The sequence below is a fragment of the Oncorhynchus keta genome, chromosome 31, assembly GCF_023373465.1.
Source record: "Oncorhynchus keta strain PuntledgeMale-10-30-2019 chromosome 31, Oket_V2, whole genome shotgun sequence".
NCBI lineage: Eukaryota > Metazoa > Chordata > Actinopteri > Salmoniformes > Salmonidae > Oncorhynchus > Oncorhynchus keta.
This window is the reverse complement of record NC_068451.1, coordinates 1,293,504-1,306,880: the sequence shown is the minus strand read 5'-3', so window position 1 is coordinate 1,306,880 and position 13,377 is coordinate 1,293,504. Positions and strand designations below refer to the sequence as shown.

Sequence of the window (13,377 nt, the reverse complement as noted above, 5' to 3'; positions counted from 1 at the left end):
AGAACGTATGCAGCCTGAATGGAGAATGTTTTATGTACGAACCAGTCCACAAGGGATATTAGTGTATGTATAGCATACTTCAATATCGCCACCTGCCGACCTTTAGGGTAACTTGACTGAAAATGATTATGGGTTGACTTGACTGACTCCGTGATATTTTTAGCTACACAAAAAGAACTGCCTGCATGCCACCCTCATGCCACCCCCATGCCAATCCTTTACTGTTCCAAACACACACACACATAATTTTGTCAAGTATATTGCACAATCCAGATGTGCACAGCTCTTTGGGATTTACTCAAAAAGACTTACAGCTTTAATCACTGATTAAGCTGTTTATAACATGTTTTGACTCGGGGTGCATATTTATTCAATCAATATGTATTATTGTTTTATCTTTTTATGAATTTCTATGTTAGAATAATTTTTCCACTTTAAAATGTTTCTGCTTGGAATATTTTGTGTAGATCATGATTTAAAAAAAAATTAAATCAATTTGAATCCACTTTGTAACACAATGAAATGTGAATGTCCAGGGGGGTATAGGCACCTATCGGCACTGTAGGTTAATAACGTAAACATATATTATGTTTTGTACTTTCTTAAACCGGTGGACTGTGAACATGTGAGAAAATGTATAGACGACTATAACCACAGACGTTGTTTGGTTCAGATTTGGTCCGCTCTGGACCGGCCCTGATTTGGCCCAAACATAGACTTGCCTAGGGTTGGTTCCGATTTGGTCCTGCCTGACAAAATTGGGTCTTGTTAAGGGCTGGAGCACATTTAAAAAATACCCAGAGTGCTTTGCAAGTGTTCATTTTTGTATTTACATGGTGGTCATTTAGCAGACACTTTTACTGAGAGCAATTTACAGTCAGTAAATTGGATCCAGGTGCGACTGTCGTCACGGTCACAGCTGCAACCTAACTATTTGACATTACTGAGTGAGTAGTTATTGTACATCGACTGTGAATTTAACTATGAACATTGAACTATGATTACTGCTCCATTGTTACTGATATTGTGTGCCACTGGTGTGCTGTTTATTGGCGTGAGTGTCATTTACCATTTGTGTTCACATGCCACTTACCTGAGGTCCTCCTGTGTGTTTCAGTCTCTAAGCAATGATGCCACCGCTGCTGATTCCTTGCCTCTCAACCAGAGAAATACCTGGCTGACTACAGTGGAGCTGCAGGCCACTGACGTCACCAGGCGATGTTCCCACAGCTGAGCAGAGGATCCAATACGACAAACCATGCAGCAGATCCCCAATGGTACAGTAAGTAGTACAGCACTTTGGTTAAATACAAAGATGAAATGTTATATTCTACTCTCTACATTTTGATTGACAATGGTGCTTGTGTGCACCTTAAACATTTTATGAGCTTTGATGAGAAGCATAACCATATGGGTTTAGAAGTATAACACAGAAACTATTGATAATGCTATCTATAAATCTAACATACTCTTTTCTGAAAGTTATTTTAAAACTGTTGTTGGTCCCTTTCCTACAGAAAATAATCCAACTGGTAACACACTGAATTGGACTACTGGTTTCTGTCACAACACCCACACTGTGATGAAAGTGACCTTGTGAAAATCCTAGATATGGAACAGCTTGGATGTCATCAGTCGTTGGGCAAGTCTTGATGAGGTTTTAATCTCTCGCTCCTTCCCTCTGTCTCTCCTGGCCTCTTCTCTGTCACTTCTCCCCTCCTCTCCTCGTATCTCCTCTACAGCACGTGGATATTGCGGCCTTCTTGATCAAGTTCTAATGAAGTGGTCAGTATTCTCTGATGATTCTCAACTCAACATAAGCAAGAGAGCTCTCCTATGGTTTTTTTGCTCATAATGGTAGAGGTGGATGTATTTATTCAGTATCTTTCTCGTTGCACAACTAAGTGTCTGATTTACAATGACATAGTCTGCTCACTACAATCCTCATCCCAATATATTTTGACATGCATCCCTTATCACCCAGTAACTCCTCTTCCTCCTTCAGGCCGATGATATCTGCATCCTGTTGATAGACACTACGCCCCAGACGCAGAAACTGGAGGACACAACAGCCATTATCTGCTCATAATTACTGAACCAAAATATAAACGCAACATGTTTAGTGTTGGTCCTATGTTTCATGAGCTCAATTAAAAGATCCCAGAAATGGTTTACATCCTTGTTAGTGAGCATTTCTGATAATCCATCCACTTGACAGGTGTGGCATATCAAAAAGCTGATTATAAAGCAGTATCATTACACAGGTGCACCATGTGCTGGGGACAATAAAAGGCCACTCTAAAATGTGCAGTAGCGTGCAATTGGCATGCTGATTGCAGGAATGTCCACCAGAGTTGTTGGCAGATAATTTACTCTTAATTTCTCTGCCATAAGGCATCTCCAACGACCTTTTAGAGAATTTGGCAGTACATCCAACCGGCCTCACAACCGCAGAGCACGTGTAACCACGCCAGCCCAGGACCTCCATAGCTGGCTTATTCACTTGCGGGATCGTTTGAGACCAGCCACGCGAACAGGTGATGAAATTGAGGAGTATTTCTGTCTGTAATGTAGCCATTTTGTGGAGAAAGCTCATTCTGATTGGTTGGGCCTGGCTCCGCAGTGGGTGGCCCATCCATGGCTACGCCCAGTCATGTGAAATCCAAAGATTAGGGCCTAATGAATTTCCATAAATGAACTGTTACTCAGTAAAATCATAGAAATTGTTGCATGTTGGGCTAATCATTTTGTTCAGTATAGTTATCAGTTATTACGAGGGGCACAACTTTGGAATTATTATTATGACTTTTTTTCCCCGAATAAACACTCCAAACAGCCTTCCCCGACCGCTCTGAGGGGTCTGCATGGTCCTAAAGCACAATGTTGCCTCGTTTTGTATCACAATCCAATGAGAAAACTGGGGGGGACAAAAATGCAACTTCCGACTGTGGGGGGACATGTCCCCCCCGTCCCCAGTGAAAGTTGCACCCCTGGTTATTACCTGTGGAATTTTCCTTCTATACACTATTATGATATGATTGCTTTGTAACTCTGCGACCAATCTCTAATCACATACTGTAGTCATATAAAGTGGAGTTCCTCCTCCACCAATAGCTCAGGGTTGCAATGTTAAACGTTGAACTCCACTCTCTTTTAAACTGAGGTGAACTGACAGACAGTGGACCAGCAGCAGTCGGTACGTAACCTGACACCACCGGAAGTCTTCGTGGCATTTGTCTAGAACAAATGAAAACGTTATTGAACTATTTACAGATTACAGATATACAGAAGAATGAAGATAAATAGGAATATATTAGCATATACAATGGAATTATGAATTTAAAAAAAATTACAAATCAAAGAAATGTTTTAAACTGAAATGTCTTTAGTCAATAAGTATTCAAATCCTTTGTTATGGCAAGTCTAGAGTTCAGGAGTAAACATTTGCTTAACAAGTCACATAATACATTGCATGGACTCACTCTATGTGCAATAATAGTGATTAACATGATTTGTTTTATGATTACCTCATCTCTGTACTCCACACATACAATTATCTGTAAGGTCCATCAGTCGAGCAGTGAATTTCCAACACAGATTTAATCACAAACACCTCATAAAGAAGGGCACCTATTGGTAGATTAAAAAAATGTAAAAAGCAGACAATGAATATCCCTTTGAGCATGGTGAAATGAATGACACATTTGATGGTGTATCAATACACCCAGTCACTACAAAGATACAGGCGTCCTTCCTAACTCAGTTGACGGAGAGGAAGGAAGCCACTCAGGGATTTCACCATGAGGCCAACGTTGACTTCATAACACTTACATTGTTTAATAGCTGTGATAGGAGAAAACTAAAGATTACATTGTAACATCTCCACAATAGTAACCTAATTAACAGCGTGAAAAGAAGAAAGCCAGTACAAAATGTAAATATTCCAAAACATGCATCCGTTTGCAACAAGGCACTAAAGTAATACTGCAAAAAATGTGACAAAGCAATTCACTTTTTGCCTTGAATACAAAGATATGTTGTGTCAAATATTTTATTTTATTTTATTATTATTATTATTATTTTTTATTAAACACACACAATAATGGTGTATAGGTATACATGACAGGTATACAATTCTTATCTAAACATAAAAGAGCATACAGGAACAACAAGACCCAGAGTTCTGGGTGCAAAACAAATAATACAAAACACGACATTCAAAACAAGGACATGTAGAAAGAAAAAGGGTAGATATGAGGAGGCAGCACGGCAGTGCGACAGGTAGGAGAGGCAGTCCCGATTTTGGGGGGGGGGCACACGAGGTGTGGGGCTAAGCCAGGTAGCAGACCTGAGCTCACTCCTGGTGCTTATTATAAGCAGCGCGTTACTGGTCAGGCACCGTGTTATGTGGTTAAGCGCATGGGTTTCGCCAGTACGTGCCCATAGCTCGGTGCGCTATAGGGCAGCCCCCTGAGAGTGTCATGCGAGTGTGGGCATCGAGCCAGGGCGTATGGTGCCTGCTCAGCGTGTCTGGTCGCCGGTACCCGCTAGTGCCGGGCAAATGTGGGAGTGGAGCCTAAGGGAGAGGTGCGTGTAGTTTTCACTAGATCTCCCATGCTTACCCACAGCCCGGTTCAACCTGTGCCTGCACTCTGGAGGGTCCGGGCTAGAGTAGTTATCCAGCCTGGGGAAGTGGTGCCAAGGCTGCGCACCAGAGCTCCAGTGCTCCCCCACAGACCGGTCCTTCAGGTGCCTCCTCCTAACACCAAGCCTCCTGAAGGTCTCTCTGCCTCCTCCCTACAGGTGTTCCTGCTGTCCGGGGCTGCCGGAGTCTCCCGCCTGTCCAGCGCTGCCGGAGTCTCCCGCCTGTCCGGCGCTGCTGGAGTCTCCCGCCTGTCCGGCGCCAGAGCCCCTCAGCCCAGAGGCGCCAGAGCTTCCGCCCCTCTGTCCCGAGCTGCCCCTCTGTCCCGAGCTGCCCCTCTTTCCAGTGGGGTCATTTAGAAGGGTTGCCATGGTTAGGAAGCCACGGAGGCGGACAATGAGGCGGACTAAGACGATGGTGAAGTGGGGTCCGCGTTCCGCGCCAGAGCCGCCACCACAGACAGACGCCCACCCAGACCCTCCCCTATAGGTTAAGGTTTTGCGGCCGGAGTCCGAACCTTTGGGGGGTACTACTGTCACGTTCTGACCTCTATTTCCTTTGTTTTGTCATTAATTAGTGTGGTCAGGGCGTGAGTTGGGGTGGACAGTCTATGTTTGTTTTTCTATGATTTGGGGATGTTTCGGCCTAGTATGGTTCTCAATCAGAGGCAGGTGTCATTAGTTGTCTCTGATTGAGAATCATACTTAGGTAGCCTTTGTTTCACTGTGTGTTTGTGGGTGTTTGTTTCCATGTCTGTGTTTTTCACCACACGGTACTGTTTTGGGTTTCATTCATTCCACGTTTATTGTTTTTGTATTCAGTTGTTCATGTGTACTATTTCTTATTAAAAGAACCATGGACACTTACCACGCCGCATATTGGTCCTCTGATCCTTTTCGCCTCTCTTCTTCGGAAGAAGAGGAGGAAATCCCTTACTTTGCCTTGAGTTTTTGTATCAGAGAGGGGAAATTATATGTAAATAGTAAGGAGTATTGTTTGGTAACTACAATTCCTAGGTAGGTACATTTTTCTGAAGGTAACTTAACTGGTAGATGTTCTAGCCAGGAGGTGTTTTTTACGACTGTATGGGCATTAATTCACTCTTGTTCCAATTTATTCTGTATCCCGAGAAAGTACCAAACAAATTGATCACATCTAGAATAACTGGGATACTAGCCTGGGGTTCTGTTACATAGAGGAGGATGTCATCTGCGTATAGGGAAATCTTATTTTGAGTATCTTTAGTATTATAGCCATGTATTGCTGCATGAGATCTAATCGTCTGAGCGAGCGGTTCGATAATTAGGGCAAAGAGCATAGGTGACAGCGCACAACCCTGCCTTGTCCCCCTGTAAAGGTTAAATCGGGGCGACAATGATTGGTTAGTGAGTATTCTGGCACAGGGGTTCCTATATAAAAGCTGGATCCAATTTATGAACCCATCTCCAATATTACATTTCTGTAGGACCTTGAATAGATAGGGCCACTCAACTTGGTCAAAGGCCTTTTCGGCGTCAAGAGATATGACGGCAAGGTCCACGTTGGGTAACCTCTGAGAATACATCATTTTGAAGAGGCGCCTGAGATTGAAGAATGAGTTTCTGTTTCTATTGGTCTGTATGACCCTACCTCTTCTGGATCTCTACCCTTCTTATGTATAACTGTAATGAACGCTTCGTCCAAAGTAGAGCTCCATCCTCATTGGCCTGAACCAACATTTTGTCCAGGTAGGGAGAGAGCATGTTGCTGAATGTTTTATAGAATTCACCAGGGTATCCATCTGGGCCCGGGGTCTTGCCACTCTTTAGAGATTTAATTGTTTCTCGAATTTCATCAAGAGATATTTCCTTATATGGGGCGGCAGCGTAGCCTAGTGGTTAGAGCGTTGGACTAGTAACCGGAAGGTTGCGAGTTCAAACCCCCGAGCTGACAAGGTACAAATCTGTCGTTCTGCCCCTGAACAGGCAGTTAACCCACTGTTCCCAGGCCGTCATTGAAAATAAGAATGTGTTCTTAACTGACTTGCCTGGTTAAATAAAGGTCAAATAAAAAATAAAAAAATTCAGGAAGTTAGAATCTTCCTGGTTCAGGGAAGGAAGATTACAGTCCTCCAAAAATGTTTGCATAATTAAGGGGTTAGGATCCGCTTTAGCTGTATATAGAGTCTCATAAAACTGCCGGAATCTGTCATTGATGTCTTTGGGGGGAGAGAGTAATTCCCCAGAGATGCAGATTTAACTTTGTGAATCATTCAGTCACTCACATTTTTTCGAAGTTGTCTGGCGAATAATTTGTGTGGTTTGTCACCAAACTCAAAATATTTTTGCTTGGCATAGAGAAAAGATTTAGCAATTTTAGCTGAGAGAATCTGATTATATTCAAATTTTAAAGTGGTATTTTTTTATGTTTCTCCATAGATGGATGGCTAGCATTCTCCCTATCCAGTAAGTGAATTTGTCCCTCCAGTTCTTCCAGTTTTCCTCTGTTTTGCCTACTCCTGGCACCCTGAAAGGAGATGATACAGCCTCTCAGATAAGCCTTCAGTGTTTCCCACAATAATGCTGGGAAAGTCTCTGTGTTGTCGTTGGTATCAAAGAAAAATGTAATTTGGTCTTTAAGATATTCACCGAATGTTGGTTCTGTGAGGAGCTGAGGATTCAACCTCCAGTCCCTCTCGTTTGGTACAATGTCACCCAATCTCAGGGAGAAGGGGAGTGGACTGTGGTCCGAGATTATAATATCATGATACCTCACATTACAGGTATAGGGGAGTAGTCTAGCATCCACCAAAAAGTAGTCAATTCGAGTGTAAACATTGTGAACACGAGAGTAAAAGGAGTATTCCCTACCCGTAGGTATTTTTTTAAGTTAGAATTTTTTATGTAGGTATTCAAGAATTCGCTTGAATAGGAGGTAGGGGTTCGCCGGGTAGAGGATCTATCCAAATATTGGTCTAGCACACAGTTAAGGTCCCCCCCAATGACCAGGTTAGTATGGGAGATATCTGGAATCAGGGCAAGAACTCTTTTGAAAAAAGAGGGGTTATCAATGTTTGGCCCATAGATATTTAGTAGAGTTACTGAGGCAGGGTGGATTTCTCCTATTACAATCACATACCGACTCTCTTTATCCGCAATAGTGGTTTTATGTAGAAAGGGAATTCCTTTCCGTACCAGAATCGCTGTGCCTCTCGTTTTGGCAGAGAAGTTAGAGTGATACACTTGCCCCACCCACCTACACTTAAGTCTGCTATGAGAGTTATTTTTCAGATGGCTTTCTTGCAAAAATATAATATCAGATGAGAGTGCTTTCAAGTGGGCTAGGACCTTGCCTCTCTTAAATGGTTCATTTAAACCCATGACATTCCAGGAAGTGAATGTAAGCCCCGCCCTCCTCTCATTTGTAGTTCCTATGGTGGCCTGCATAACATGTAACTTGATAAAAAGGTAAGAAAGCGCACCAAACCATCACAATCAGCATATGTAGCACCTACACCCGAGCAGTATCCAACCCACCCTCCCCCTGCAAGCACCTTCACTTCCCACCCTATTCCCCTAATTTCCCCAACACTTACACCCCCCCAAACAGGAGAGAAAAAAAGGAAAAATAAAAATAATAAACACATTGTCTGGCCGATGCCAAAGAACCACGGCGTGACCTCGAACAAGAGGTAAAACAAAAATAAAATCCCAACTATACGTTCACCTCTCACTATCCTAGAACTTCTACTAACATATGAACTGAGGAGGCTCCCGCGAATAAAGTGTTCAGTTAGCATCTAATAAACCTAAACAGAATAAGTTGCAACTTAAACATATTGCGCATTTAAGTGTCATCCTGGGTCAATCCCAGAGATAAGCAAGATATAGCCTCACAAGATTATATTGCTAAGCACTGCCGGTCAAAACATAAACCATCCGCAACCGACATAGACAGCCGTACCTTTACATACTGTGGGTCAGGAGATCGGAACAAGGATTTGCTAAATTAAACGTACTCCCAAATATATATATATATTTTTTAATAACATTTAAAAAAAAATATATATATACAGTATATATTTCATTTTCAATACTTAAAAAAAAAATGTAAATATATATTTTCACTTTGTCATTATGGGGTATTGTGTGTAGATGGATTAACAAACACAATCAATTTTTGTATTTTATTTCACTTTTATTTAACCAGGTAGGCAAGTTGAGAACAAGTTCTCATTTACAATTGCAACCTGGCCAAGATAAAGCAAAGCAGTTCGACACATACAACGACAGAGTTACACATGGAGTAAAACAAACATACAGTCAATAATACAGTATAAACAATTCTATATACGATGTGAGCAAATGAGGTGAGATAAGGGAGGTAAAGGCAAAAAAAGGCCATGGTGGCAAAGTAAATACAATATAGCAAGCAAAACACTGGAATGGTAGATTTCAGTGGAAGAATGTGCAAAGTAGAAATACAAATAATGGGGTGCAAAGGAGCAAAATAAATAAATCAAATAAATACAGTAGGGAAAGAGGTAGTTGTTTGGGCAAAATTATAGGTGGGCTATGTACAGGTGCAGTAATATGTGAGCTGCTCTGACAGTTGGTGTTTAAAGCTAGTGAGGGAGATAAGTGTTTCCAGTTTCAGAGATTTTTGTAGTTCATTCCAGTCATTGGCAGCAGAGAACTGTAAGGAGAGGCGGCCAAAGAAAGAATTGGTTTTGGGGGTGACCAGAGAGATATACCTGCTGGAGCGCGTGCTACAGGTGGGATGCTATGGTGACTAGCAAGCTGAGATAAGGTGGGACTTTACCTAGCAGGGTCTTGTATATGACATGGAGCCAGTGGGTTTGGCGACGAGTATGAAGTGAGGGCCAGCCAACGAGAGCGTACAGGTCGCAATGGTGGGTAGTATATGGGGCTTTGATGACAAAACGGATTGCACTGTGATAGACTGCATCCAATTTGTTGAGTAGGGTATTTGAGGCTATTTTGTAAATGACATCGCCGAAGTCGAGGATTGGTAGGATGGTCAGTTTTACAAGGGTATGTTTGGCAGCATGAGTGAAGGATGTTTTGTTGAGAAATAGGAAGCCAATTCTAGATTTAACTTTGGATTGGAGATGTTTGATGTGGGTCTGGAAGGAGAGTTTACAGTCTAACCAGACACCTAGGTATTTGTAGTTATCCACGTATTCTAACTCAGAGCCGTCCAGAGTAGTGATGTTGGACAGGCGGGCAGGTGCAGGCAGCGATCGGTTGAAGAGCATGCATTTAGTTTTACTTTTACTTATTTAATCCATTTTGAATTCAAGTTGTAACATAACAAAATGCAGAATAAGTCGAGAGTTATGAATACTTTTTGAAGGCACTGAAGTTTACATCAGGATGCACAACCATTTTGAATTTGTGTAAATGTTGTTATACAAGGCAACTTTACTGATGAATTGTGACACAGCTCGAATAATTAACAGGCAAATCATAACTGCAAAGCTTTTTCAGAAACTTTTTTCATCATTAATTTTGTAACAAGTCCTATGAATTGTTGTGATTGCATTGTGTTGAATAGAAAATATACAACTGCTAGGTCTCCTGAGGTGCACATGTCAAGCTAGCTTGTGCACATTTGATTTAGTCCTCATTAATTTACTTGCATACAACTCCTTTAATTTTTAAAGTGGTTGTGGTCACTGTGGTACAGATTTACCTTCCTCCAACTTGTCTCAGCCACGCAGATCCATGTCCCTGGCAACACTGGCAGAATGCCCAAAAGCTTCCCGCACTCATGCTTGTGATGAAGTTACGGCTCGGGCTCATGCTATTCCCGTATTAGTGCACAGGCAGAGTAGTTCCAGTAAAATCGAAACTAGCAAGATGGCGGCAGCCACGAATTGGTATATGCAACCGTGAGTAGATTGCGTTTTAAACAACAATCGGGCATCTTGGAGAGGCTGTCTCTAGTTATTATTATTGGTGCTTTCAGGACAACTGGGAACACTGGAAAAAAAACTAGCTCAAATCATGATTACAGTGATCTTCAGGTCGGAAAGTCAGAGCTATAGAATGATGCCAGAGTTTCCGACATAGAATTCTGAGTTGGATGACCTTTCAAAAGATATTTCCCAGTCTGAGTTTTATTTTCAGTTACCACTTGTCTTTGAAGGCACTGAAGTTGGAAGTCTGAGATTTCAGAGTTCCCAGTTCTTTGGACCGCAGCAAGAAGCTCCGTATGTGCAACCCCGAATTTACAACCACAAACCATTTTGGCACATGTTATATGTTACAAAACGCAGAGTGTGCAAATGTAACCTTTATTTAACTAGGCAAGTCAGTTAAGAATAAATTCTTATTTACAACGTTGGCGTTGCCCGACCAAACCCGGAAGACGCTGGGCCAATTGTGCACTGCACTATGAAACTTCCCATCACAGCCAGGATTCTAACCAGGGACTGGACTGACACAACTTGCAGCTAAAAATGCATTGACTTCGACCACTGTGCCACGCGGGAGCCCTTAGACATGGGCAAATGTAATTTTTATTCACAGAAGAAGATTCACCAGTCCAAAGTTTAGTGATTGTGTTGCATTTATCCTCGAATTGAGTTGCATGCTTGCAAATCGTATTGAATGTATTCACATGTCAAGTTACAACTTTGGAACCATTCTTACATTGTGTTGGTAAGGTTAGGGATACTCACACACACTGTGCTTTTAATATACATTGTTTCCAACCTGTATATTTGACACACTATAACATACATATATGTGCATGTTCATTTATACAGTAATTACTATTCAATCTGTCCTAATCTGGGATTTGAACTCTTGATTCACGGTACTTTGGTCTTCCTGCTATGCCATCTTCCTGCTATATCCGTGTCATGTATCAATTAATCTGACTATTCACTAATCATTGATTTTATTGACTTATTTCTGTACAGTTGTCTTATGTTGGTGGGGCATATTAACCTGTTTTAATCATACTCCTGCATCACTATGATCAATAAAATATTTTCTTGAGTATACTTTTAACCAGTGGAGGTCAGTGCTGTTTAAAATGTGGATTTTCTTTTTCATGAGCATGGCCTTATTTCTTTACTGCATGTTGAATGACTGTCATTCATCTTCTATTCACCCAGTTCAACAGCGATTAGTACAACCAAAACCTTACCTTGACTTGGAAGAGTTTCAGTGTTGTGTTGGATAGTCATAGCCAGATAGCTAACATAGAAACCATCTTTTGGAGCAGGGTGTTTCAGTAGGCTAAACTAGCTAACTCCATTTGCTAGCTAAGTAAGTGAAACTGAAAGTGAAAAACACTGACGAAATCTATATATTTCTCTTTTGCTTTTCTTTTATTTTGGAATAAATTACTTTGTTCAAAAGTGTTCAACTATTGTCTTTCTCTTTGAGTCAATTACTCGCCACATTTTATGCACTTTCCAGTAGGTTACTGCCATTTGGGACAAGATTTGAAGACAGCATCCCATGATAACGCACTCACGTTCCACCGAACGCAAAACGTTTGTAGGCACTGTAGCAGCGTGAGCAACTTGTGCTAGCAATTCACAGTACTTTGGCCTTCCTGCTATGCCATCTTCCTGCTATATCCGTGTCATGTATCAATTAATCTGACTATTCTCTAATCATTGATTTAGTTTACTTATTTCTGTACAGTTGTCTTATGTTGGTGGGGCATATTAACCTGTTTTAATCATACTCCAGTGAACAGAACAACTATCCCAAAATGGAAATATCTGACACGAATAACAAATAACAAGCAAACAAGTAACAGAATCGATCTGCAATGCTTCTGGGTTTTTCACACTCAACAATTTCCCATGTGTATCAAGAATGGTCCACCACTCAAAGGACATCCAGCCAACTTGACACAACTTTGGCAAGCATTGGAGTCAACATGAGTGTAACGATCGGAAATATCGGACCAATGGGCAGCACGTGTTCATGATGTTTATTTGCCTGAACACTGAAATAACAACGTGCATAAACAAAAGTCCCGTGTGGAACTGACACAGAAAAATAATCACTCACAAAACACAGGTGGGAAAAGGCTACCTAAGTATGATTCTCAATCAGAGACAACGAACGACACCTGCCTCTGATTGAGAACCATACCAGGCCAAACACATAACCACAACATAGAAAAAGGAACATAGACTACCCACCCCAACTCACGCCCTGACCATACTAAAACAAAGACGTAACAAAAGAACTAAGGTCAGAACGTGACAATGAGAATGCTTTTGACACCTTGTAGAGTCCATGCAGGGACAAATTGAGGCTGTTCTGAGGGCGAAAGAGGGGGGTGGGGGCGTTTCATATTTTTAGGCTTGATCAAGTTGTTTACAGTGAGAGTAAAATAACTTAGCTTCTGATTTTAACTAGTAACACCAACCCCAATGGTACAACAACAGATGCTCCTCAGAGAAGGGAGGACCATCCTAAAAATAGTGAAACATAAAAACATTGCTATTATTTTTTAAATAAAACTATACTATATTAATGTCTCCAAATAACTGACTAAAACACTTTGTTTTGCAATGAAGTATGTGGACACCTGCTCATCGAACATCTCATTGCAAAATCATTGGCATTAATGTGGAGTTGGTCTCCCCCTTTGCTGCTATGACAGCCTCCACTCTTCTGGGAAGGGTTTTTATTTAAATTTGATTTATTTCACCTTTATTTAATAATTGAAACTAGGGGCACTATTTTCATTTTTGGAAA

General features: G+C 41.4%; 1 long non-coding RNA gene across 1 annotated transcript; it reads left to right on the top strand.

Annotated features, from left to right (window-relative positions):
- Positions 1–501: 501 nt before the first annotated feature.
- LOC118364176 (uncharacterized) lies at positions 502–4,002 on the top strand. The gene is made up of 4 exons (XR_004821528.2): positions 502–947; positions 1,118–1,277; positions 1,743–1,785; positions 2,006–4,002. It is a non-coding gene; the product is annotated as an uncharacterized LOC118364176 (long non-coding RNA).
- Positions 4,003–13,377: the final 9,375 nt, after the last annotated feature.